At 39.7% G+C, this 25,312-nt stretch overlaps 1 long non-coding RNA gene across 1 annotated transcript; it reads right to left on the bottom strand.

Annotated features, from left to right (window-relative positions):
* Positions 1-1,541: 1,541 nt before the first annotated feature.
* On the bottom strand, positions 1,542-23,317 carry LOC129854018 (uncharacterized). Its single transcript, XR_008759217.1, has 2 exons — positions 5,856-23,317; positions 1,542-4,032 (listed from the first exon to the last, which is right to left on the bottom strand). It is a non-coding gene; the product is annotated as an uncharacterized LOC129854018 (long non-coding RNA).
* Positions 23,318-25,312: the final 1,995 nt, after the last annotated feature.

The following is a 25,312-nucleotide window of genomic DNA, read 5'->3' as shown; positions in this document are numbered from 1 at the left end:
ACTGTTTAGTGAATTGGTTTAATAGAGAAAGTATTTTTCGAAGGGTTTGAATGACCTCTAGTGTGGTTTGATCATCCTCACTGGAATGCTGAAAGACATTGGAGGATGATTTAAAGGTCATATTTAATACTGATTTGATGGTCATTTGTAATACTGATAATTATGGAGAAGTTTTATAACTAATAGGACCACAAGAAGGATAGACCTGTCTCTAGTCTATTTTTACTATGAAGTTATGGGTACAGATGTTTTTGTTGTTGGAGTTATTAAGGGTAGTAATTCAAATTTGATTTGCAATGTTGTTGTTTTTACCCATTAGTCACTATGGTGAGTCGTGTCAAAATGGGGAATAAATTTTTTTAAAAGTTTTTTTTGGATTGAAGTTTACACACCTTGAGTGATGTATTGAGTAATGTATGAATGAGTTTGTTGTTTGTTCTGTTTTGTTTTGATAAATTTCACCAGATTGGGTCTGCTGGATAATTTCCTGATCCTATGACTCTGCGATGAGGTTGACAGTGTGATAAGGGGAGTATAAACTAATTTGAAACATTGTTACAACAGAATGTTATTATTATTATTTTTTTACATGTGTTTTAGAGATTTGCATTAAGAATATTGGTAGTAGTGATCATTTGTTTGGATTTCTTGAATGCTTGTCTGGATTTCCTGAATCAGAAATGAACGGAACTGAATTTTTGTTCTGATCTGTCCTTTCTTGAGGTTATGCTATCTAGATGCATTTAAGGGATAATTTGACCAAACGGTGTGGACCTCAAAACGCCCTCTATAACCGGCTGAAGAAATAGAATTCACTACGGCCCTGTCCTGCACCACTTCTATCAAGAGACCTGAGTATGAGCCAGCAACCAGTGTATAGCATCCAGTTGAAGTTATCAATTGCCCCTTTCTCTCTGGAGTGCAACAGAAGTCTACATGGAGTGAGCATGGAGAGAGATCCATTCCTGTAACGGTTTTCTTCCAGGGGTGAAGGAGAGGACCAAAGTGCAGCGCGGCTAGTGTTAAACATGTTTAATACAAACACAACGTACAAAATAACAAATGTGCAAAACCGATACAGACCTATCTGGTGCAGAACACAAACACAGAGACAGGTAACAAACACCCACAAAATCCCAACACAAAACAAGCCTCCTATATATGAGTCTCAATCAGAGACAACGACTACCATCTGTCTCTGATTGAGAACCCACACTAGGCTGACATAGAAACAGACAAACTAGACACACAACATAGAATTCCCACCCAGCTCACGTCCTGACCAACTAAACACATACAAAACAACAGAAAACAGGTCAGGAACGTGACAATTCCAAAACTTCTCTCATATTGCTGGTATACTGGTTGGTAAATGGTCAAGACAAAATGAGTTGTGGTGGGGTTCAGGTGAGACATTGAAATTGGGACATTGTCATGGGCCATCCATTTTGAACTGTGAAGCTATCTGAAGAAGAAAAATGAAGAAATGCCAGAAGATTGAGTGCCGGAAAAGGAAAGGGGTTGGTCACCTGTGCCCGTAATTTTTTTTTTTTTTTACCTTTATTTAACTAGGCAAGTCAGTTAAGAACAAATTCTTATTTTCAATGACGGCCTAGGAACAGTGGGTTAACTGCCTGTTCAGGGGCAGAACGACAGATTTGTAACTTATCAGCTCGGGGAGTTGAACTTGCAACCTTTCGGTTACTAGTCCAACGCTCTAACCACTAGGCTACCCTGCCGCCCCAATTTAGACTTGTCTGAAATTGTTATCGTGGGGTATCTTGTTGATGGAGATATACACGGCTAAATATATAGTTATTTAGTCTAAGAATGCATTGAGATACTGATCTGTAATCATAGCCCTGATGAGGAACTTAATAGTAGAATTATGAGATTAATATATTGTATGGCTAATATAAATGTATGTTAATTTGGATTTAATTATGATTTGGAAACTGAGTGATTTTACCTGACCTATTTCTGATGAGGACCCCAAGTCTGAGCATAAGGACCCAGATGTGGAGCTCATGTTCCTACTGAGTGTACAAAGTGCCCAGAGAGGGGTGTCTCACTGGTGTAGGAAGGGTTCGTTCTAAATGGGGTGGACATTTTCATCATGCTGACTCCTACCTTTGTGTATGATGCCAGTGTGATGATTGTCCTATTTGCTGTAATGAAGCTTGTGTGTGATTTTTATTTTTATTTTTATTTTCATTTTCTGTACAGATAGAAAAGGTCTAAAACTCAGCAACCCAAAGAAAGGTTGTGTACCATGGATGAAATGTCAGCAGAAATATGTATTTTGTTTGTTTCAATGTATGGTTAACAATAATTATGTGATGCTGTAGGAGAATGTGCTAGAAAAATGACATACTTACCTGATTTGTTTGATATTAATAGTAAACGATTATATATTTAACTCAGAGTAAGACTGGCCTGCTAAGGCTGAGTTTTTAATGTGTCCACTCCAGCTTCCTGCAGCTAGTCTGAGTGTCGTGGAAATGGGTTTTACTAGAGGGTGATGAAACTTTACAGCCACATTCCATTCTATCATTAGTGGTGCATGTGAGACATGTCTCCGGTCTAACTGGGCTTGCATTCTATAGATGAGATAGAGAGAGCCTGAATGAATAGAACAAACGCGTGTGACGAAAGGACGGAGACAGATCCACTCTGATTTTATTGTGGGGGACAACTATAACAAACTATAACAAAATTATCCAAATTGTAAGGACTAACACTAAAGTGACAGTTCTAGATGTTTGTATAACTGACGGTAGCTACTGATAGTGGCTAATATTTAACACATTACCAATTGTTAAATAAACAGAGAAGTCCGGGTGTATTTTGACTAATTTATTTATTTTATTTTATTTATTTCACCTTTATTTAGCCAGGTAGGCAAGTTGAGAACAAGTTCTCATTTACAACTGCGACCTGGCCAAGAATAAAGCAAAGCAGTTCGACCCATACAACAACACAGTTACACATGGAATAAACAAAACATACAGTCAATAATACAGTTGAAGAAAATCTATGTACAGTGTGTACAAATGAGGTAAGAAAAGGGAGGTATAAGGCAATAAATAGGCCATGGTGGCGAAGTAATTACAATATACCAATTAGACACTAGAGTGATTGATGTGCAGAAGATGAATATGCAAGTAGAGATACAGGGGTGCAAAGGAGCAAGATAAATAAATACAGTATGGGGATGAGGTAGTTGGATGGGCTATTTACAGATGGGCTATGTACAGGTGCAGTGATCTGTGAGCTGCTCTGACAGCTGGTGCTTAAAGCTAGTGAGGGAGATATGAGTCTCCAGCTTCAGTGATTTTTGCAATTCATTCCAGTCATTGGCAGCAGAGAACTGGAAGGAAAGGCAGCCGAAGGAGGAATTGGCTTTGGGGGTGACTAGAGAGATATACCTGCTGGAGCGCGTGCTACAAGTGGGTGCTGCTATGGTGACCAGTGATCTGAGATAAGGCGGGGCCTTACCTATCAGAGACTTGTAGATGACCTGAAGCCAGTGGGTTTGGTGACGAGTATGAAGCGAGGACCAGCCAACGAGAGCGTACAGGCTGCAGCGGTGGGTAGTATATGGGGCTTTGGCACTGTGATAGACTGCATCCAATTTGTTGAGTAGAGTGTTGGGGGCTATTTTGTAAATGACATCGCTGAAGTCGAGGATCGGTAGGATGGTCAGTTTTACGAGGGTATGTTTGGCAGCATGAGTGAAGGAGGCTTTGTTGCGAAATAGGAAGCCGATTCTAGATTTAATTTTGGATTGGAGATGCTTTTAATGTGAGTCTGGAAGGAGAGTTTACAGTCTATCCAGACACCTAGGTATTTGTAGTTGCCCACATATTTTAAGTCAGAACCGTCCAGAGTAGTGATGCTGGGAGGGCGGGCAGGTGTGGGCAGCGATCAGTTGAAGAGCATGCATTTAGTTTTACTTGCATTTAAGAGCAGTTGGAGGCCACAGAAGGAGAGTTGTATGGCATTGAAGCTCGTCTGGAGGTTACTTAAAACCTCTACAGAGTACCTAACCCGGATCCGGGATCCCCCCCACCCCCCCACACACTGATTAGCATAGCTAGCATAGCTTCACAAGTAGATAGTAGCATCTAAATATCATTAAATCACAAGTCCAAGACACCAGATGAAAGATACAGATCTTGTGAATAAAGCCACCATTTCAGATTTTTAAAATGTTTTACAGGGAAGACAAAATATGTAAAGATGTAAATCTATTAGCTAAAAACACATTAGCATAATCCACCATCTTTTATTTGTCCACCAACACCAGTAGCTATCACCAATTCGGCTAAACTAAGATATTTATAGCCCCTAACCAAGAAAAAAACTCATCAGATGACAGTCTGATAACATATTTATGGTATGGGATAGGTTTTGTTAGAAAAATGTGCATATTTCAGGTAGCTGACATAGTTTACAATTGCACCCACCGTCACAAATGGACTAGAATAATTACAATGAGCAACGTGTTTACCTAACTACTAATCATCAAACATTTCGTAAAAATACACAGCATACACTAATCGAAAGACACAGATCCTGTGAATACAGACAATATTTCAGATTTTCTAAGTGTCTTACAGCGAAAACACAATAAATCGTTATATTAGCATAGCACATAGCACATAGCAGCCCAGCATTGATTCTAGCCAAAGTGAGCGATAAAAGTCAACATCGCCAAAATATATTAATTTTTTCACTAACCTTCTCAGAATTCTTCCGATGACACTCCTGTAACATCATTTTACAATATACATATACAGTTTGTTCGAAAAGGTGCATATTTAGCCATACAAAACCGTGGTTACACAATGAAAATAGTAGCAAAACAAGCCTGAAAATGTCGGTCGCCATCTTTCAGAGTGATCTAGTTTAATTAATAGCTAATCATATACTTGACTAAAAAATACAGGGTTTACAGGAATCGAAAGACAAATTAGTTCTTAATGCAACCGCTGATTTACATTTTTAAAATTATCCTTACTTTTCAATACAGGGTTCGCCAAGTGAAGCTATACCAAACAAAATGGCGAAATATGCGTTTAAAATATTTCGACAGAAACACGATTTATCATATTAAATATTGCTTACTTTGAGCTGTTCTTCCATCAGATTCTTGGGCAATGTATCCTTTCTATGTTATAAACGTCTTTTGGTCGATAGATGTCCTCTGTCCTTCGAAATGTCCACCACCAACGACCGACACCCCAAAACGTGTCCAAAGTTTCAGAGTGCACAACAAATAAATTCCTCAAAATCGCACTAAACGGATATAAATTGCTATAAAACGGTTCAAATTAACTACATTATGATGTTTTTAACACCTATAACGAGTAAAAACATGACCGGAGAAATATTGCTGGTTAGAAAACGATTTGGAACGAGGCAGGTCCGATGTCCTTCAAGCTTCAGGCGCACGACGAGAAAGGGCGGTCTCTATACATTTTGGTCTTTTATAATGGCTGTGAATGTCCCATCGATTCCATTGAAAACGTGATGACGTACAGACACCCAGAGGAAGACGTAGGCAGTGTCGGTTTCTTCATAGCATTCACTGTCGCCTTAAAAACAGACCCCAGATCAGAGGTAAAAATTTCTGAAATCTGAACCCTGTCATGAAAAGTGCTGTAGAAATTGTTCTGTACCACTCAGAGACAAAATTTCAACTTCTATAGAAACTAGAAGGTGTTTTCTATCCAATAATAACAATAATATGCATATTGTACGATCAAGAATTTAGCACGAGGCAGTTTAATTTGGAGACACAAATATGCTAATGCGGAACAGCACCCCCTATAGTTCCAAGAAGTTAACACAGTGTCCAAAGAGGGGCCAGAAGTATACAGAATGGTGTCATCTGCGTAGAGGTGGATCAGAGAATCACCAGCAGCAAGAGCGACATCATTGATGTATACAGAGAAGAGAGTCGGCCCGAGAATTGAACCCTGTGGCACCCCCATAGAGACTGCCAGAGGTCCAGACAACAGGCCCTCTGATTTGACACACTGAACTCTGTCAGAGAAGTAGTTGGTGAACCAGGCGAGGCAGTCATTTGAGAAACCAAGGTTGTTTAGTATGCCAATAAGAATGTGGTGATTGACAGAGTCGAAAGCCTTGGCCAGGTCGATGAATACGGCTGCACAGTAATGTCTCTTATCGATGGCAGTTATGCTATAGTTTAGGACCTTGACAGGGGCTGAGGTGCACCCATGACCAGCTCGGAAACTAGACTGCATAGCGGAGAAGGTACGGTGGTATTCGAAATGGTCGGTAATCTTTTTTTTTTTTTTTTCTTGGGGGGTGATCTGGGGGTCGGTAATCTGTTCGTTAACTTGGCTTTCGAAGACCTTAGAAAGGCAGGGTAGGATAGATATAGGTCTGTAGCAGTTTATGTCTAAAGTGTCTCCCTCTTTGAAGCGGGGATGACCGCGGCAACTTTCCAATCTTTGGGAATCTCAGACGAAAAGAAAGAGAGTTTGAGCAGGCTAGTGATAGTAAATAAGAATCTGTTCTTATTTGACTTGCCTGTTTAAGTAAATGTGTGTTTTTGTATCAATAAAGCCCAAGTAAAATATTCTAGAGCACGTAAATCAACTGGGTAGGATCGGCGCTATACTGTCATTTGCACATGGCTACAGAAGCCTATAGATTGGGTCTCCAAATGTCATCCCTGCAAGTTGAAAGACCTGCATTACATTAACTTCACTGTGGAAAAGTTATGTTGATATGCTTCAGTTTGCTGTCATATGACTGGTTTCACATTTGTCTACTGGTTTCACATTTGGCTCCAGCATCATAAGGAAAAATGTTCAATAGCTCTTATCAATTTGTAAATTACAGTGCATGGAGAATGGTGTTATTTCTATCAAAAAAATGTAGTTGATGTTATTCCACTTGAAACCGACAGGTTGCTCAAACGTATTCATTGCGCGTAAAGGTGGTGGAATAACAAAGGGAATTAAGTCAAGGTCAGAATACGGCATATCTGTAGACACATCTGCCACACCTCCATTTCTCTAATCTACACCCCAAACGAATAGCTGGCTGAAACATCCGTTACCTCGTGCCTAAGTTCAAGGTCAGAACACACGTAGATGTAAAAGTGCAAAAAAGGGAATTCAATTCCTTTTAATTCAGGTCTAAATCGGGCCCGTATGGAGCAGGTAATTTATGCTTGGGCCGACATACCAGCGTTTACTGTGAATGTGATCTTCGCGAAAGTTTGTGAAAATGTATTTCAAAGGCGCATTGTCAGCTGTCTTGTGGCTATTCATAGAGATAGAAAGAATACTAATCTTTGTATTTGTGCCGTTACAGTGTATGTGAAAGCATGGACAGTGCCAGTGAGGCTATCTCCATTTAAAAAAATATTTTTTTGTTAGAAAAAAGTGTAAAGTTAATATTAGTGACACCTGCAGTGTTGGAGTCCTGAACAAAATATTGTGGCCACTAGATGGCTGTGAAAGAAAATTAATTCTTATGTTTTGAGCATGTCTGCAGTCATGTTTTCAAGATATTGGACTTTCAAGAAGCAAAGTGTCACCGGACAAATCATGCGCTTTTCATTTTAAAAATGACCTATGTGGCAATTGTTTCTATTACTTAAAACCTCAAACCAACTATAAATTGTAAAAATTCATATACAACATTGAAAGCATTTAATGAGAAAACTGAAAGGTGTGCAACAAAAAAATATTGTCCCATGTACATTGCGTAATTTATTGACGGTCCCTTTACTAGCCCCATTGATATATCCAACATCGAACTAATTTTGCCACAGTCACACACTGGCTGATACTTATTCAGTAAATTGGCTAGCTTGCTAGCTACTTCCAGACAGAAATGAGAGAACACCTCACTCTGACCAGTTCACTCACCCTGGCAGAACTGGTTAAGATAACTTTCAATTACATAGACTGACCAGGTGAATCCAGGTAAACACTATGATCCCTTATTGATGTCTCCTGTTAAATCCACTTCAATCAATGTAGATGAAGGAATTTTAAGCTTTGAAACTATAGAATCATTTTGCCACCATTCAATTTTCCCATAGGGAATTTTAGAAACACTTAAAATAAAGGCTGTGTTTCGTGTAGGCTTGACCTGGCTTGACTTTTTGATAACCATGTACATCTCTCTTGGGATTTTGGCTCTATTTAGTCTCAGATTTGAAAATGCAATTAGCATCAAAATAGACATCATGCAATACTACAAATCCCTGCAAGAGCTCCTGCACTTCATCTCTAGCTGACATCTTTGCTAACTGGTAGAGTCAATTTAAAACTTGCACAAGACAGTTCACATCATTTTCAATTTAAAGAAATATTGCCAATTTATTCATTACTAAATTTCGCAAACATTCGATAGTTACATTTGCCTTGATACTGAGGTCTCGTCCAAATCATCATGGCATATGTAGTTCTTTACGATAGCCACATTAGCAGATAATTAGCATTTCATTTTTGGGGGGTAAATACAGCCGCATATTTACATGGTTATCAAAACGTCACACCAGGGTTTGAAGCATTGGCGTCAACATGGGCCAGCATCCCTGTAAAACGCTTTTGACACCTTGTAGAGTCCATGGCCCAAGGAACTGAGGCTGCTCTGAGGGCGCAACGCAATATTAGGAAGGTGTTCCTAATGCTTTGTACACTCAGTGTATTTGTTAATTGTCACACTGAAATGTTACTTCCGCTTTATTCCAACCCATCCGAAAGACACATATAATCAAGTTTATTTTATTTTTTATTTTAATACATGTTGGAAAGGTTGAAGCTGGGGCTGTGGAGTAGTTGATGTGTGTGTGGAGGGGGGGTTCGTTCAGTGCCTTGTTTAAGGTCACAACGACAGGCAAGGGTATCTAGGATATGATACCAGCAACCCTCCGGTTGCGAGCTTACTTCCGCCAGATTTTTCCCGTCAGCTGTTTTGCCAGAGCGAATGTTCAAACGCTTCTCACGTGTGACGACACACAAGAAACACCCACATCAAAGCACGTCTCCAAGACACAAATCACATCTTTTCGGTCTCATTTCTTAATGAAAACCAAGGCGAAATCAGCCTGTTCATAAAATCAGACCCTCTTTACAGCCATTTACAAACAACAGGCAACCACATTTGTACCTCTATGGCACTACTCTATAATGCACCTTGGATTGAATCTTGGCCATAATCCATGTGATATGAATCACATTTGTTTTAACCAATTACACTACTAAGCACTGCCAAAACATCCACAGCAAAGTCCACAACTTAAATCATTATTAACTTAGGAATGTGCAGCAAACTCTTGTCATGAAACAGTCTTCAAGTCAAATGTATTTTATTTAACTAGGCAAGTCAGTTAAGAACAAATTTCTTATTTACAATGACGGCCTACCCTACCGGCCAAACCCTCCCCTAACCAAGATTATGCTTTGCCAATTGTGCACCGCCCTATGGGACTCACGATCACAGCCGGTTATGACACAGCCTGGGAACAAACCAGGGTCTGTAGTGATGCCTCTAGCACTGCAATGCAGTGCCTTAGACCGCTGCACCACTCAGGAGGCCAAATAAGTACAAGTTAGTTGGTGAGTTTGGAATAGAATATTCTGTTCATCCTCTATTAGAAACAATAAAAAGCTAATTTGAATCCAATGTTATATTTAAGTGAGACATTAAAATTTGTTGTGAATGTAATGTTTTTAAAATGATACAACTGCCTTAATTTGGCTGGACCCCAGGAAGGGTATGTGCTGCCTTGGCAGCAGCTAATGGGGATCCATAATAAACACAAATACAAAAAGGAGAACACAAGGGGTTTGCTTTTTATATAATTTTTCTAGTAGGAATTTAATCAAGAACAACATTTTTACAATTGTACACTTTCTTCTTTCTTTTTTTCATCTCTTGGGTTTAAATAAATTCACTCGGAGTAATTCAGTCCATGGAAACATTGTGCGGACATGATTGTTCTGTTTGCATGGTGGTTTAGCGTTGTGACTTTTTGATCACTGCAGAGCCTCCTGGAGTTGGATGAAGTTGCACCTTGACGCTGATCTATGTTCAGTTTTGTGTTTTCCACTTCTCATGGTAAGTAAGCTGATCCTAGGTCTGTGCATTCGTGCAACTTCTCCCCTGAGTTTTTCTGCTGTTGAGGTGATGTGACATGCATACACCATGACAACTATTTCAAAGGGTTAAGGCAATAATACAAAAAGAAAGAAAGAAAATCAATGTATAGCTTTCTCACACCGTTGACTAAAAATGCTCAGGTCTTAAGGTGTGGAAAGGAGAATCATTATTCAGCCTTACTCTTTATGCAGAATCCTCACTTTACACAATATTTACAGCCAAACAGAACAGACCCAAACAAAATAAGTAATAGCAGTCATGCAAACATGGCTAATGACGATTTTAATGATGATAAAAAAAAACGGTAATCTTATCATAACTTCAGCATGTAACAACATCTACACACAGACTTGGAAGTTTTAGTTAGTTTTACAGTACTCATTCAATAACAAACCAATCAATATGACAATCTTACAATCCTGGGGGGACATACTTGAACATAAGCAACCATTTAAATTGAAGCAATTTATCTGGCTTAAAATGCATATCAGCCAATTCAAATTGTAGATTTAATTGCACGTGGCAATAACGCTAAATTGTAGCTGGTCCCATCAGATAACATAGCGCACATTAGACAATGCTAACCTAACCAGGTGGCAGTGATTATACGCTGGAACAAATTCTTCACCAGTGTCATGACTCTCCTGACAGTGGATCAAAGGACCCATCAGCTGGGCAAACGTTTGAAGATAGCCAGACCCCCTCTCTCCCACAGAAGAGGGGAAGGGGGGCTGTGCTGGTCTAGACATCTTAACACTGGGTCGTAAATTTAAGCAGGAGGGAACTTTCCCTCTGCCTTTCAGTATCCACCAAAGGAATGTGCTGTGTGTAGAGAGAGACTCTTGCCTCCAAAACAATTTTCTAATAAAAGGTAAACATTGGAACATTATTCCTGACATCCAAATGTTAAGAATGGTTGGTGGGGATCTAAAGAATAATCATGTCATATTGTTTATTATTTTGTGATGTCATTAATCTCTCTTGGGTAGGGGGCAGTATTTTCACCTCTGGATGAAAAGCGTGCCCAAAGTAAACTACCTGTTACTCAGGCACAGAAGCTAGGATATGCATATAATACATTTGGATAGAAAACACTCTAAAGTTTCTAAAACTGTTAAAATAATGTCTGTGAGTATGACAGAATTGATATGGCAGGCGAAACCCCGAGGACAAACCATCCAGGAAAAAAATTGAGGTCATAGGGTTTTCCAATTGGTTTCTATGGGATAGCCTTATTATTGGGAACCTGGTTGCAGTTCCTATGGCTTCCACTAGATGTCAACAGTCTTTAGAAATTGTTCGATGTTTTTCTTTTGAGAAATTAAGCAGTAGGGCTGTTCATTGTAAGTGTCATTCCAGGTGGACTCTACTGTTTTGAGGCACGTGAACTGGAGCGCGCTTCACATTGTTTTTATCTGGTATTAGAAACAGTTTAAATTTGATCGATTATTTACGTTTTAGGGTACCTGAGGTTGGATTAGGAGTGTTGTTTGAAATGTTTGGACCAGGTTTACAGGTAACTTATTAAGATACGTTGTAGGCATGTTGGTCGAGTTGAAACCGATGTATTTCTGAATCAAACGCGCCAAATAAATTGACATTTTTGGGACATAAAGAAGGACATTATCGAACAAAAGGACCATTTGAGATGTTTCTGGCACATTTTGGAGTGCCAACAGAAGAAGATCTTCAAAGGTAAGGCATGAATTATGTCGCTATTTCTGACTTTTGTGGCGCACCTGCCTGGTTGAAATACGATTTTAATGTGTTCGTATGCGGGGAGCTGTCCTCAGATAATCGCATGGTTTGCTTTCACCGTTAAGCCTTTTTGAAATCTGACATAGCGGCTGGATTAATAAGAAGTTAAGCTTTATTTTGATGTATAACACATATGTTTTCAAGAATGTTAAATATTTGAATTTGGTATTTTTGAATTTTGCGCTCTGCAATTTCACCGGATGTTGGCCAGGTGGGACGCTACCGTCCCACCTGCCCATAAGAAGTTAAGGATGGTATAACAAAGTAACTAACTCTGAAAGTATATGCATTCTATGTATCAACTTTACATCTAAATGTTTTATAAAATATATGATTAAATATGATACTTTTTTGAAGATAGCAATGTGATTTTAGCCCTCTATTTGAGATAATTGTCTTTCATATAAACTTGTGCTCAGTCAGTATCCACACCCAAGTGAGCACAGACATTGTGTCGTCATGATGGAACGCCCCCTTTTTACATGAGGATAAAAGCCTTGGTAACAAAATTGACATTAGACCAAGCAGACGGACAGTGTAAGCCAGACGTCACGAATGGTTAAAACTACAAGACCAGAAAGCGTGGAGTGGTGGCCACACAGCTGAAAATGGTGAGACCAGTACATTTTCGGGTTACTACTGGCGTATAAAGTGGTCGTGAGCTGAACCCTGAATAATCAACCATTGAGACCAAAAGACGTGAGACCGTGGTCCACATGTTGAAATGGTTAGAAGCTCTCAACCTCAACACTACAAGGGAATATAACCTCACTTAGGAGACCAGAAACATTCAGTCTGCAGCTGTGCATGTAAAAGTGGTCCTAAAACTTTGATTAACCCCTCTGGGATATGTGGGACGCTTGCGAAAATGTAGAGCACCAAATTCCAAAAAATTATATAAAATCAAACTTTCATTAACCTGTTTGGCGTGCAAGCCAGACGTCGGTACATTTATGACAACAGCCACTTCAAGTGCAGGGCGCGAAATTCAAAAGATATATTTTTTTAAATATTTAACTTTCACACATTAACAAGTCCAATACACCATATGAAAGGTACACATCTCGTGAATCCAGCCAACATGTCAGATTTTTTAAATGTTTTACAGTGAAGACAAAATATGTAAATCTATTAGCTAACCACGTTAGCAAAAGACTCCACTTTTATTACTCCATCAGTTTTTGACTCCATCAGTAGCTATCACAAATTCGGCCAAATAAAGATATAAATAGCCACTAACCAAGAAACAACTTCATCAGTTGACAGTCTGATAACATATTTATTGTACAGCATATGTTTTTTTCAAAAAATTTGCATATTTCAGGTATAAATCATAGTTTACATTGCAGCTACAGTCAGAAATTGCACCGAAAGCAGACAGAAAAATTACAGACACCAACGCCAAATAACTAAATACTCATCATAAAATATTTCTGAAAAATACATAGTGTACAGCAATTGAAAGACCGGCATCTTGTGATTCCAGACAATATTTCCGATTTATCAAGTGTTTTACAGCGAAAACACAATATAGCGTTATATTAGCGTAGCCACAATAGCCAGAAACACTTGGGCGCCAACGACCAGTTCACATGCACGACAGATATTAGAAATAGCATCATAAAATGTTTCTTACTTTTGGTGATCTTCCGTCAGAATGTTGGACAAGGTGTCCTTTGTCCAGAACAGTCGTTGTTTGGATCTGGAACGGCAAATTTCCCTCTTGATTTAGCATGGGCACTTGCCAAGTGGCAGGGATCTCTCCAACGTCAACAAAGTCAGAGAACGGAACTCGGCAAAACTCCCGAAAAAAAATTCAATAATCTGATTACACTATATTGAAAAAACATACTTTACGATGATATGGTCACATGTATCAAATAAAATCTAAACCGGAGATGTTAGTCGTCCATAACGACAGCTAAACAGAAGGCAAATCCATGTACTCTTTCGCGCGCTCCAGAAACAGGAAATGGACGGTCACGTCATACAAAGAGCTTTACTTCCACCTCAGACCAAGATAGACACAACATTTCTTCTCTCACCGCCTCTTGACAACCAGGGGAAGGTGTATGAAGTGTACGTAGACTCTTACGTTCATTGCCCATGTATAGGCATGAAGTTGACCAGAGCATCGATTTCTGACATTCCACTTCCTGGTCTGGAAATGTGCTGCAGAAGGAGTTCTGTTTCACTCAGAGAAAAAATTCAAACGGTTTTAGAAACTAGAGAGTGTTTTCTATCCAATAGTAATAATAATATGCATATTGTACGAGCAAGAATTGAGTACGAGGCCGTTTGAAATGGGCACGATTTAACTGGCTACTCAATACTGCCCCTGCAGCCTTAAGAAGTTAAATCACACATATAAGTTACCAAATTAAAGCTACACTCGTTGTGAATCCAGCCAACATGTTAGATTTCAAAAAGGCTTTTCGGCGAAAGCATAAAATGTTATTATCTGATGATAGCACAACAGTAAACAAAGAGTGTAGCATATTTCAAACCTGCAGGCGCAACACAAAACGCAGAAATAAAATATAAATCATGCCTTACCTTTGACGAATTTCTTTTGTTGGCACACCGATAGGTCCCATAAACATCACAAATGGTACTTTTGTTCGATTAATTCCGTCCATATATGTCCAAAATGTCCATTTATTTGGCGCGTTTGATCCAGAAAAAAACTGCTTCCAATTTGCGCAACATCACTACAAAATATCTAAAAAATTACCTCTAAACTTTGCCAAAACATTTCAAACTACTTTTGTAATACAACTTAAGGTATTTGTAAACGTTAATAATTGATCAAATTGAAGACGGGTCTATCTGTTTTCAATACAGGAGAACAACAAACTAACGATACTTTTCTAGTCTTGCGCAACTCTCAAACAGTACACATAACGTTACACTAATTCCAGATGGCCGTTCTTCTTCATTGCACAAAGGAATAACCTCAACCTATTTCCAAAGACTGGTGACATCCAGTGGAAGTGGTAGGAACTGCAAACAGGTTGATTAGAAATCTAGTATCTCAATGAAATCTCATTGAACAGACGGTGACCTCAAAAAAAAAAAATCTGAATGGTTAGTCCTTGGGGTTTTGCCTGCTACATAAGTTCTGTGATACTCACAGACATGATTCAAACAGTTTTAGAAACCTCATAGTGTTTTCTATCCAAATCCGCTAATAATATGCATATCTTATATTCTGGGGATGAGTAGAAGGAAGTTGAAATTGGGCAAGCTATTTATCCAAAAGTGAAAATGCTGCCCCCTATCCTAGGCTAAGGATAGGGGGCAATTTAAAGACCTGAGGTGGGAAAGAATAATCCCATCTCAGACAATCGTTGGTACATTTGAAGTATCTATTCTAATGAACATTCCAAGACCAAAGAAGCTCTACAACTAACAAGGACATTGTGACCTCTGGTGTACAACCAGAGCCTTACATTGAGCCACTCTCCATAGACGGATTGATTGGGTTCAGCAGAGAGACAACGATCATGTCCAGCTACACTTAAATATATATATTGCATTTCTTATCCGAATGAGCGGTGGTTCATTTGCAAAGTGTTACTATTCCTTTGAGTGTAGGTTGCAAAGGTACAATAAGTTTGCCTCACTTTGTCCTTCTCTCTTCCTGACCCCTCCCTTTTATAACCAAGCAGTCATGCTATTGTTAGTCCACTAGGGACCTGTTTCACTGTATTACATTTCTAATCAATAACCTAGACAGTGTGTTTGTTTTTGTATTCTGGTTTATTATTTAGTCAGTTAGTAAATAAATAATTAAGTCAATATTTAATGAAGCTGCCAGTTGAGGACTTGTGAGGCGTCTGTTTCTCATGAGATCTTTAGTTGCTTGGCAATTTCTCGCATGGATTAGCCTTAATTTCTCAGAACAACAATAGACTGACAAGTTTCAGAAGAAATTATTTATTTCTGGCCATTTTGAGCATGTAATCGAACCCACATGCTCCAGAAACTCAACTAGTCTAAAGGCCAGTTATATTGCTTCTTTAAATCAGCACAACAGTTTTCGGCTGTGCTAACATAATTGCAAAAGGGTTTTCTAATGATCTATTAGCCTTTTAAAATGATAAATTTGGATTAGCTAATACAACGTGCCATTGGAACACAGGAGTGATGGTTGCTGATAATGGGCCTCTGTACGCCTATGTAGATATTCCATAAAAAAGCAGCCGTTTCCAGTCATTTACAACATTAACAATGTCTACACTGTATTTCTGATCAATTTGATGTTATTGTAATGGACAAACAACGTGCTTTTCTTTCAAAAACAAGGACATTTCCAAACTTTTGAACGGTAGTGTATATCTTCCAAGAGTTTAGTTCGGGAGATAGTAACTCCTTTTCTCAATAGGGGGTGCTGTTTTCACTTTGTAAAATTTCGTTCCAAAATTAAACTGCCTCGTACTCAATTCTTGCTCGTACAATATGCATATTATTATTACTATTGGATAGAAAACACTCTCTAGTTTCTAAAACCGTTTGAATTATATATGTGAGTAAAACAGAACTCATTTTGCAGCAAACTTCCTGACAGGAAGTGGAAAATCTGAAATCGATGCTCTGTTCTAGGGCCTGCCTATAAATGTCCTTGATATTTATTAGAATACATGCACTTCATACGTCTTCCACTAGATGTCGACAGGCAGTGAGAGAAGAAATGGAGTGTATAACTTGATCTGGGGTCGAATAAAAGCTCTTTGTATGACGTGTCACCAGTTTCCTGTTTTCTGGAGAGCTCGAGAAGGGACCTGGTATTGCCTTCTGATAAGCTGTCGTTATAGACGACTAATATCTCCGGCTTTGATTTTATTTGATACATGTGACAATATCATCGTAAAGTATGTTTTTTCAATATCGTTTTATTAGATTATTGAAATTTTTTCGGGACGTTAGGCGTGTTGCGTTCTCTGGGTATGGTGAAGATGGAGAGCTACGCGCCACTTGGCTACTTAGCTTGCTAATTCGAGAGGGAAGAAGGCCGTTCTAAAACCAAACAACGATTGTTCTGGACAAAGGACACCCTTGTACAACATTCTGATTCTGATTCTCAATAAAAGTAGGACCCATTTTATGATGATATTTCATATATCTGTCGGAATATGTTGACCATTATTTTGCGCCCAGATTTGGGCTCTTTCTCGTTATAACGTAAGCTGGATGTGGTAATGAAGTTATTTTTAGAATTCTAACACTGCGATTTCATTAAGAACTAATGTATCTATCATTTCCTATACAACATGTATTTTTTAGTAACGTTTATGTATAGTTATTTGGTCAGAATAGTTGAGTGTCATAAAAATATTCGCACATTCTGGGAAAAAGATGCTACGTTAGCACAATGTATAACCACTGATTTCAGCTCTAAATATGCACATTTTCGAACAAAAAAGAAGTGTATTGTATAACCTGATGTTATAGGACTGTCATCTGATGAAGCTTATCAAGGTTAGTCAAAAATTATATATCTTTTGCTGGTTTGTTACGATCGCTAACCTTTGCTGCGGGTAAATGGCTTGTGTTTCTGGCTATTGTGGTAAGTTAATATAACGCTATATTGTGTTTTCGCTGTAAAACACTTAAGAAATCGGAAATATTGGCTGGATTCACAAGATGCTTGTCTTTCATTTGCTGTACACTATGTATTTTTCTGAAATGTTTTATGATGAGTATTTAGGTATTTGACGTTGGTGTCTGTAATTATTCTGGCTGCTTTCGGTGCAATTTCTGATTGTAGTTGCAATGTAAACTATGATTTATACCTGAAATATGCACATTCTTCGAACAAAACATATATTTATTGAATAACATGTTATAAGACTGTCATCTGATGAAGTTGTTTGTTTTTTAGTTTGGTTGGTTCTTGGTTAGTTTGGTTGGTTTTGTGCATGCTACCTGTGCTGTGAAAAATGTTAGTGCTTTTTTGTATTTGGTGGTGAGCTAACATAAATATACGTGCTGTTTTCGCTGTAAAACATAAAAAAAATCAGACATGTTGGCTGGATTCACAAGATGTGTACCTTTCATTTGCTGTATTGGACTTGTTAATGTGTGAAAGTTAAATATTTCTGAAAAATATCTTTTGAATTTCGCGCCCTGCACTTGAGCTGGCTGTTAAGTGTACCGACACCGGGCTGCAGCCAGAAGAAGTTAACCAGCCTGATAATAGTTGATTTCCAATTTGAATAATTTCTCTAAAATCTGAATAGATTAGGAATGGAATTATAGGCCTACTCAGGCTGGTTATAAACAAACTATCACACTTGATTTATAGCGTAGTAGACCATATAGCCCATCTATCCTATTTAAAAATGACTGAAGACAGAAACAGATCATTTGGTTCCATTTCAACATATTTATTAGTGAAACCAAAGTGCTGTAACATATATAAATTAAATCAAATAGCCTATTATACACACCAAAACTTTTCAAATGTTAAAAATCAAAAAGCTATTGCTCAGAAAATGTGGACAGTCGGGTGCTTCGCAAATTTAGAACCGCTGGACAGCAACATAATAACTTAAAGCGCTGATAATTGGGAATGAGATCAGAATGACTGCTAAGGCTTGATCCATTCATTAAATAGGTAGTGTAGCCTTCAAATCTAAAACAAAAGGCCTGATTAACGTGACATCAATAACGCCGCTACATCCCGAGCCCCCGGTGCTGACACATTCAGAAATCAAAAGATGGTTTTGTATGTTGTTTAAAAGCTCTGACGAAGGCCAAGAAGACAATAAAACTTTACAGTGAGAAAACAGAAAGCCCCTGTTTCCGAAGATGTAGCCTACGATGCCATACTCATTATCATTTTAAGTAGAGCAAAAACTACTTAGCCTACATTTGAACACTACCTCAGAGGCTTTGGGCAGTGTCCAAATTAAATAGCCTAGTTTTGGTACTTGAAGAGAACTACAGCCGATCACCCACCTTTTCCAATGTATTGTCGAATTCTACTACAGTAGAAGAAGAGCCAAAATGAGTATAACATCCTGGCATTTAAACCATACTCAAATTTGGAAATGTCTCATATTAAACGTTTTATTTCTGCATACTGAGAATCCGTCATGCGCATTTGTGTTGTTTCCCATTATTTGTTGATTTCGGTAGCGCATCCCCAAATCTAATTGATCAGCTCTTGTCAAAGCCGTAGTGAGTATGACATCTGTGCATTTAAAATAAATTCAAATGATGAATTATTAAACTTAATTACTCGAATATTCAAACGGCCTACTATTTAGGACGCAAGTATGGGTATTCGGACATGGCCAATGTGTTTGCATGCAAGGCTAAAAGAGGTAGCTCTTTATTAAAGTAGTTCTTAATCTTCCTTTTCACGCAGATGACTACATCCCTTTTCAACACTAACACAATATATGTAAATCTACATTTCAAGGACTAGGCACTTTACACAGAGAGCAGTTTGACCAGTCACTCAAATACATGTGATTGTTGCTTTAATTATGCTGTTGAACTGTTTGGAACATTTGCAATAAAGTCAACGATTTTAATTGGCTGATGCAGAACTTGTTCCAGGGTATAATCACTGCCATCTGGTGAGGTTAGCATAGGGCTAATGTGTGCCGTTTTATGATGGGACCAGCTACAATTTAGCGATCTGTCACGTGCAAGTAAATTGACGACTTCCATTTTTGTGCCGGAGAAACTGTTTCATTTTAAATGGTTGCTTATCTTCTTAAGTATTGCCCCAGGGTTTTCAATGGCAATTGTTTTATCATTATATATATATATATATACATTATTTATTTTTATTTTTTTACAAATATTCACTTTCCAAGTTTCCACATTTCATTGTGTATTCCTTTCACAGTTTATATTTAAATTTGTACAAGAGGCCAGGCCTGGTGTGATTGGGATTGTGAGGTGGTTCACAAAGCTTTCTATCAGAAACAAGACACCCAGTGCAAATTAAGACCAACAACAAAATGAAAAAACATAGATATTGTGGTTGGTACAAAGGGTACCATTTTGTGAACGCCAAACAACGATCAAGTTAGTGTGACTTTGACATTTTTAATGAATACATTTAAAAAAAACTTTCTTCTGCAATGTTTGTGGTGATTATTCATCATGCAGTTGGCAATGCCGCACATAGTATCTGTGAGGCGGGTGTTTTTTTGACAATTGACAATAGCGCTGTGTTTTTTACACTGCTAAAATGTCAACCATGAATGTGCATCTCGTTATAGCGCAAAGACAAGGAAAGTCCACATCCATGACAAACAAAGCTTCATGTATACTCCTTGTAGAACCTAAAAGACACCAGAGACATCAGTGCCCATATGAAATGCTGTAGATTGGCGCTCTAGGAGAAGACAACACATCCATTGTACCACTATACAGCAGGGCTGACCTCAGATCAGGTGGGACAAACACATCGTGTGCTCAATCAGGATCAGTATTTCACACTAACACATGATGACGACAATAATGATATTGGATAGGAATTTTTATGCCGCTTTTCAAAGAGCTCAAAAAGCTTTCTATTCTAAAGGAGGGTGGCTCATCTCATCCACCTGGGTCGTATTCAGTAAAAACCAAACAGAAGAAAATAGACCAAAACGGGGAGGTTCTACCTGAATTTGTTCAATAAGAAACTCACATTTTCATTTCAAAACGTTTTCTGTTGCAAAATGGTTTGCTACAGGATAGTTGACTACCTCACAGCAGTGTCATAGGTCCTGCCTAACCAATAACAAACCCTCTAGCTCCTGGACAACCTATCGTGTGCCTCCTAGCCCCCTCCCAACCTATTACTTGTTGCTCTGATTGCTTTGACAGTGAACACTGGAAATACGGAGGGACACACATTAGCAATGACGAAGTCAGGGAGAAGAAGAGAAAAGAGGAGAGAGGAAGATGGGAGCGAAAGGGATCTTCAATGGGCAGAGATATGAAAAATAAGGTTGTGAAGAAAGAGAGTACAGAGTGACAGTGTTGGAGGCGAGGTAAGAAAGAGAAAGGTGGGGGAATGAGAGGAAAGAGAGGAACACTGTTAAACCGGGTGAATAGTAAGGATGGGGGGGGGGGGGGGATCGATATAGTAGAGCAGGGCTGTCCAACCCTGTTCCTGCAGAGCTACCCTCCTGTAGGCTTTCGCTTCAACCCCAGTTGTAACTAACCTTATACAGCGTATCAACCAGCAAATTATTAGAATCAGGTGCGCTAAATTAGGTTTGAGGTGAAAACCTACAGGACGGCAGCTCTCCAGAAGCAGGGTTGGAGATCCATGCGGTATTATTTTTACGATTTATAGCTTGGTCTCAATGTTCTTTTAAAATGGTGATCCAACATGTTTTTAGCACTTTAGTTTCCATGACTGATTAAAACTTGTTTTGTCATGGCTCTTTCTTGTCCCTCTGGAGCAGACAACGTCACATTGAATCGTAAAAAAAAATCACAGTATCGAATCGCAATACATACAGAATCGTGATACATATAGTATAAAATCACTATGCATATGGAATCACAATACATATCGAATCCGCACTTAAGTATCATGATATCGTACCGTGAGGTCCCTGGCATTTCCCATCCCTAGTGAATAAATAGAAAAAGGGAGAGAGGGAGGGGGGGATGAGAAAAGAGAGAGAGAGCTTCTGACTAGCAGAAAGAGGGCCATACTTCTCAACCTTAATAAGCCCCACTCTCTCTCTCTTGCTAGGAACTCAAGTACTTTTCTTCTCCCAATCTGAATACCTCACCTTCAAATACCGACTTCATTACCTCCCGGCCATGTATATTCCCCCAAGCAGACCCTGCGACAGCTCTTTTTGCAAACTGGAAACCGCATTTCCCGAGGCCACATTTATTGTAGCTGTGGCCTTTAATAGAGGAAATCTGAAGAAAACACTACCGAAGTTCTATCAACACATCTTCTGTACTACTCGCTTAATCGAGTACTCTTGAACATTGCTATTCCCCCTCTCTCCCTTCGGCAAATCAGATCACACCTCAATTTTGCTCTTCCCCTCCTATAGACAGAAACTTAAATGGGAACCACCCGTGGTAACAAAGGTTCAACATTGGTCTGACCAATTGGAATCTATGCTTCAATATTATTTTAATCACGCGGACTGGGAAATGTTCCGGGTTGCCTCTGAGAATAGTAAAACTGTATACACTGACTTGGTGAGTTCACCATGAAGTGCATGTTGTTCCCACTATGACGATTAGAACTTATCCAAACCAAAAAACGTGGATAGATGGTGGTTAAACCACATTTCACCACGGCAAGGTGACTGGGAACATGGACGGGTACAAACAGACCAGCTATGCCCTCCGTAAGGTTATCAAAGATGCAAAACGACGTTACATGGAGAAAGTGGAGTTGCAATTCAACAGCTTAGACATGAGATGTATGTGGGAGGGACTCCAGACAATCACGGGTTATAAAGGGAAAGCCAGCCACGTCGCAGACACCGACACCTCACTCCCGGACAAGCTAAACACCTTCTTTGCCCACTTCGAGGAAAACACAAGAACTGTGAGTTCCCGTTCTCTGTGGCCGACGTGCCCATCTGTTGTCCCACTTGCTTCACCAACACTGATGAGACGGCCTACAGGGAGAAGGTGAGGGCCCTGGCGTACTGGTGCCAGAAAAATAACCTCTCCCTCAATGTCAACAAAACAAAATGAAGGAGCTGATCATGGACTTCTGGAGACAACAGAGAGAGCACGCCCATATCCACATCAATGGTGCCGCAGTGGAGAGGCACATCACTGACAACCTGAAATGGTCCATTCACAGACACTGTGATGAAGGCGCAACAGCACCTCGTCAACCTCAGGAGGCTGAAGAAATTAGGCTTGGTCCCTAAGACCCTCATAAACTTCTACAGACCCACCATTGATAACATCCTGTCAGGCTGTATTACCACCTGGTATGGCAATTGCACCGTCCGTAATTGCAGGGCCCTTCAGAGGGTGGTGCGATCAGCCCAACGCATCACCGGGGGCACACTACCTGCCATCCAGGACATCTACAGCACCCGGTATCACAGGAAGGCCAAGAAGATCATCAAGGACCTCAGCCACCCGAGCCACGGCCTGTTCACCCCGCTGCCATCCAGAAGGCGTAGACAGTAAAGGTACATCAAAGCTGGGGCCCAGAGACTGAAAAATAGCTTCTATCTCCAGGCCATCAGACTGTTAAATAGTCACCTCCACCCAGTACCCTGCACCTTAGTCATTGTTACTAGCTGGCTAACACCTGGTACTCTACCTGCACCTTAGATACGTATTGCTGCCCTATGTATATAGTCATCGAACACTGGTCCCTTTAATAATGTTTACATACCATTTTACCCACTTCATATGCCCTCCACAGCATAACCTTCACTTCAGATCAAAAATTTTGGACAAAATTACCTGGAAGGATTACTACTACCAATGATTCCTTTTTTCAAACTATACAGAGGGTGCTCTGGCAAACAAACAGCAGAGACTTGAGGTCACCATTCAACCTGGATCTGAGTGAGTAATGTTTGGTCTGAGCACCCTCTATTTGGGTGCTTGGCTATTTTGAAAGCCAAGAAGAAGAGAAATTAAAAATAAAGTACATTACAATGATATATTTTACTTTATGGGGACTGAATGCTAAATTAAGGCTGCCAAGCTTGCTAGGACAGACCATATACAACTTCAATTATCACTGAGGTGTGAAGTGAGAGGTGTCGAAGCCTTTGAGCCCAACAAATGGCAGGAGTCTCTCACAGCCTACCCCACACAAATCCAGAGGCCTTCGAAGCCCCCTCCTGCTTTTCAGAGACTATCCACTGCTATTTTCTACAAGAAATCGGACTCCAGAAATAAAAGCTTCTCCCAAGTGGGTGTGACACCTACTCCCATTGCCTGCTGCACTGCTGCTTGGATTCCAGCTGACAATCTGTTCACCGTCTGCCCTAGCTTGTCTCTGTCTGGTACAGGTACACCCACCACACTCCCCCCTCTCCCGAGCTTTCGCTCGCCTCCAGTACACACGCACTGTTGTGGTGAGTGACTCTGAACTTACAATGGCTAGCCACAAGTCACTATTTTGCTATTTGCCTCATGATTTCTGCATGCTTTGTTGACTATGAACTGTCCTGTTTACCCAACTGTGGAACAGACTGTGTTTGTTCCCACACTTGGGACCCCGACTCTATTGGCTACACAGACTTTTGAGCTCCCATTCTATTCTAACCACCTCTCGCCGGCTTTGTATTCATGTTACCTGATGAAATTGCTGTACAATATGATCTTGTTGCCATCTAATGCACATTCAAATGTCATAAATCAACACTGCAGAGCTCTCCCTATCCTCTGCCATGTCTTGATTGTATTACTGTTGATGATATCTGGAAATGTGCATGTACACCCTGGTCCATCTACTGTTGCTAGCCCCAATTCTGACTTGTGCTCTGATATCTGCGTCACTGATTTCTGATATCGAAAAAGCCTGGCTTTTCTGCACTAGAAGCTCATTACCTAAAATGGATGAATTGAAAGTGTGGGTTCACAGTTCAATCCAGATGTGTTGTTCATTACTGAGACGTGGTTAAGGAAGACTGTTTTGAATATTGATGTTAACATTTCTGGTTATAACCTTTGTCGGCAAGACAGATCTTCCAAAGGTGGGGAAGTGGCAATCTTTACCAAGGATCACCTTCAGTGCTCGGTTGTCCTTTTTAACCTATCTCTCCTCTCTGGGGAGTTAGCCACGGTCCGTCCTTTATTTAAAGGGGGAGATCAAACTGATCCTGTCTGTTATAGGCCTATTTCTATTTTGTCCTGTTTATCAAAAGTGCTGGAAAAACTTGGCAATAATCAACTGACAGGCTTTCTTGATGTCTATAGTATTTTCTCTTTTGTAATCTGGTTTCCACTCAGGTTATGGGTGTGTCACTGCAACCTTAAAGGTCCTCAATGATGTCATCATTGCCCTTGATTCTAAGCAATGTTGTGCTGCTATTTTTATTGACTTGGCCAAAGCTTTTGAAACGGTAGACCATTCCATTCTTGCGGGCCGGCTAAGGAGTATTGGTGTCTCTGTGGGGTCTTTGGCCTGGTTTGCTAAGTAACTCTCTCAAAGAGTGCAGTGAATAAAGTCATAACATCTGCTGTCTCAGCCACTGCCTGTCACCAAGGGAGTACCCCAAGGCTCGATCCTAGGCCCCACACTCTTCTCAATTTATCAACAACATAGCTCAGGCAGTAGGAAGCTCTCTCATCCATTTATATGCAGATGATACAGTCTTGTACTCAGCTGCCTCCTTCCCGGATTTTGTGTTAAACGCTCTACAACAAAGCTTTCTTAGTGTCCACCAAGCTTTCTCTGCCCTTAACGTTGTTCTGAACAATT

This window comes from Salvelinus fontinalis, chromosome 4 (assembly GCF_029448725.1).
Source record: "Salvelinus fontinalis isolate EN_2023a chromosome 4, ASM2944872v1, whole genome shotgun sequence".
Lineage (NCBI taxonomy): Eukaryota > Metazoa > Chordata > Actinopteri > Salmoniformes > Salmonidae > Salvelinus > Salvelinus fontinalis.
The sequence above is the reverse complement of the archived record's forward strand: the minus strand, read 5'-3'. Positions and strand labels throughout refer to the sequence as shown.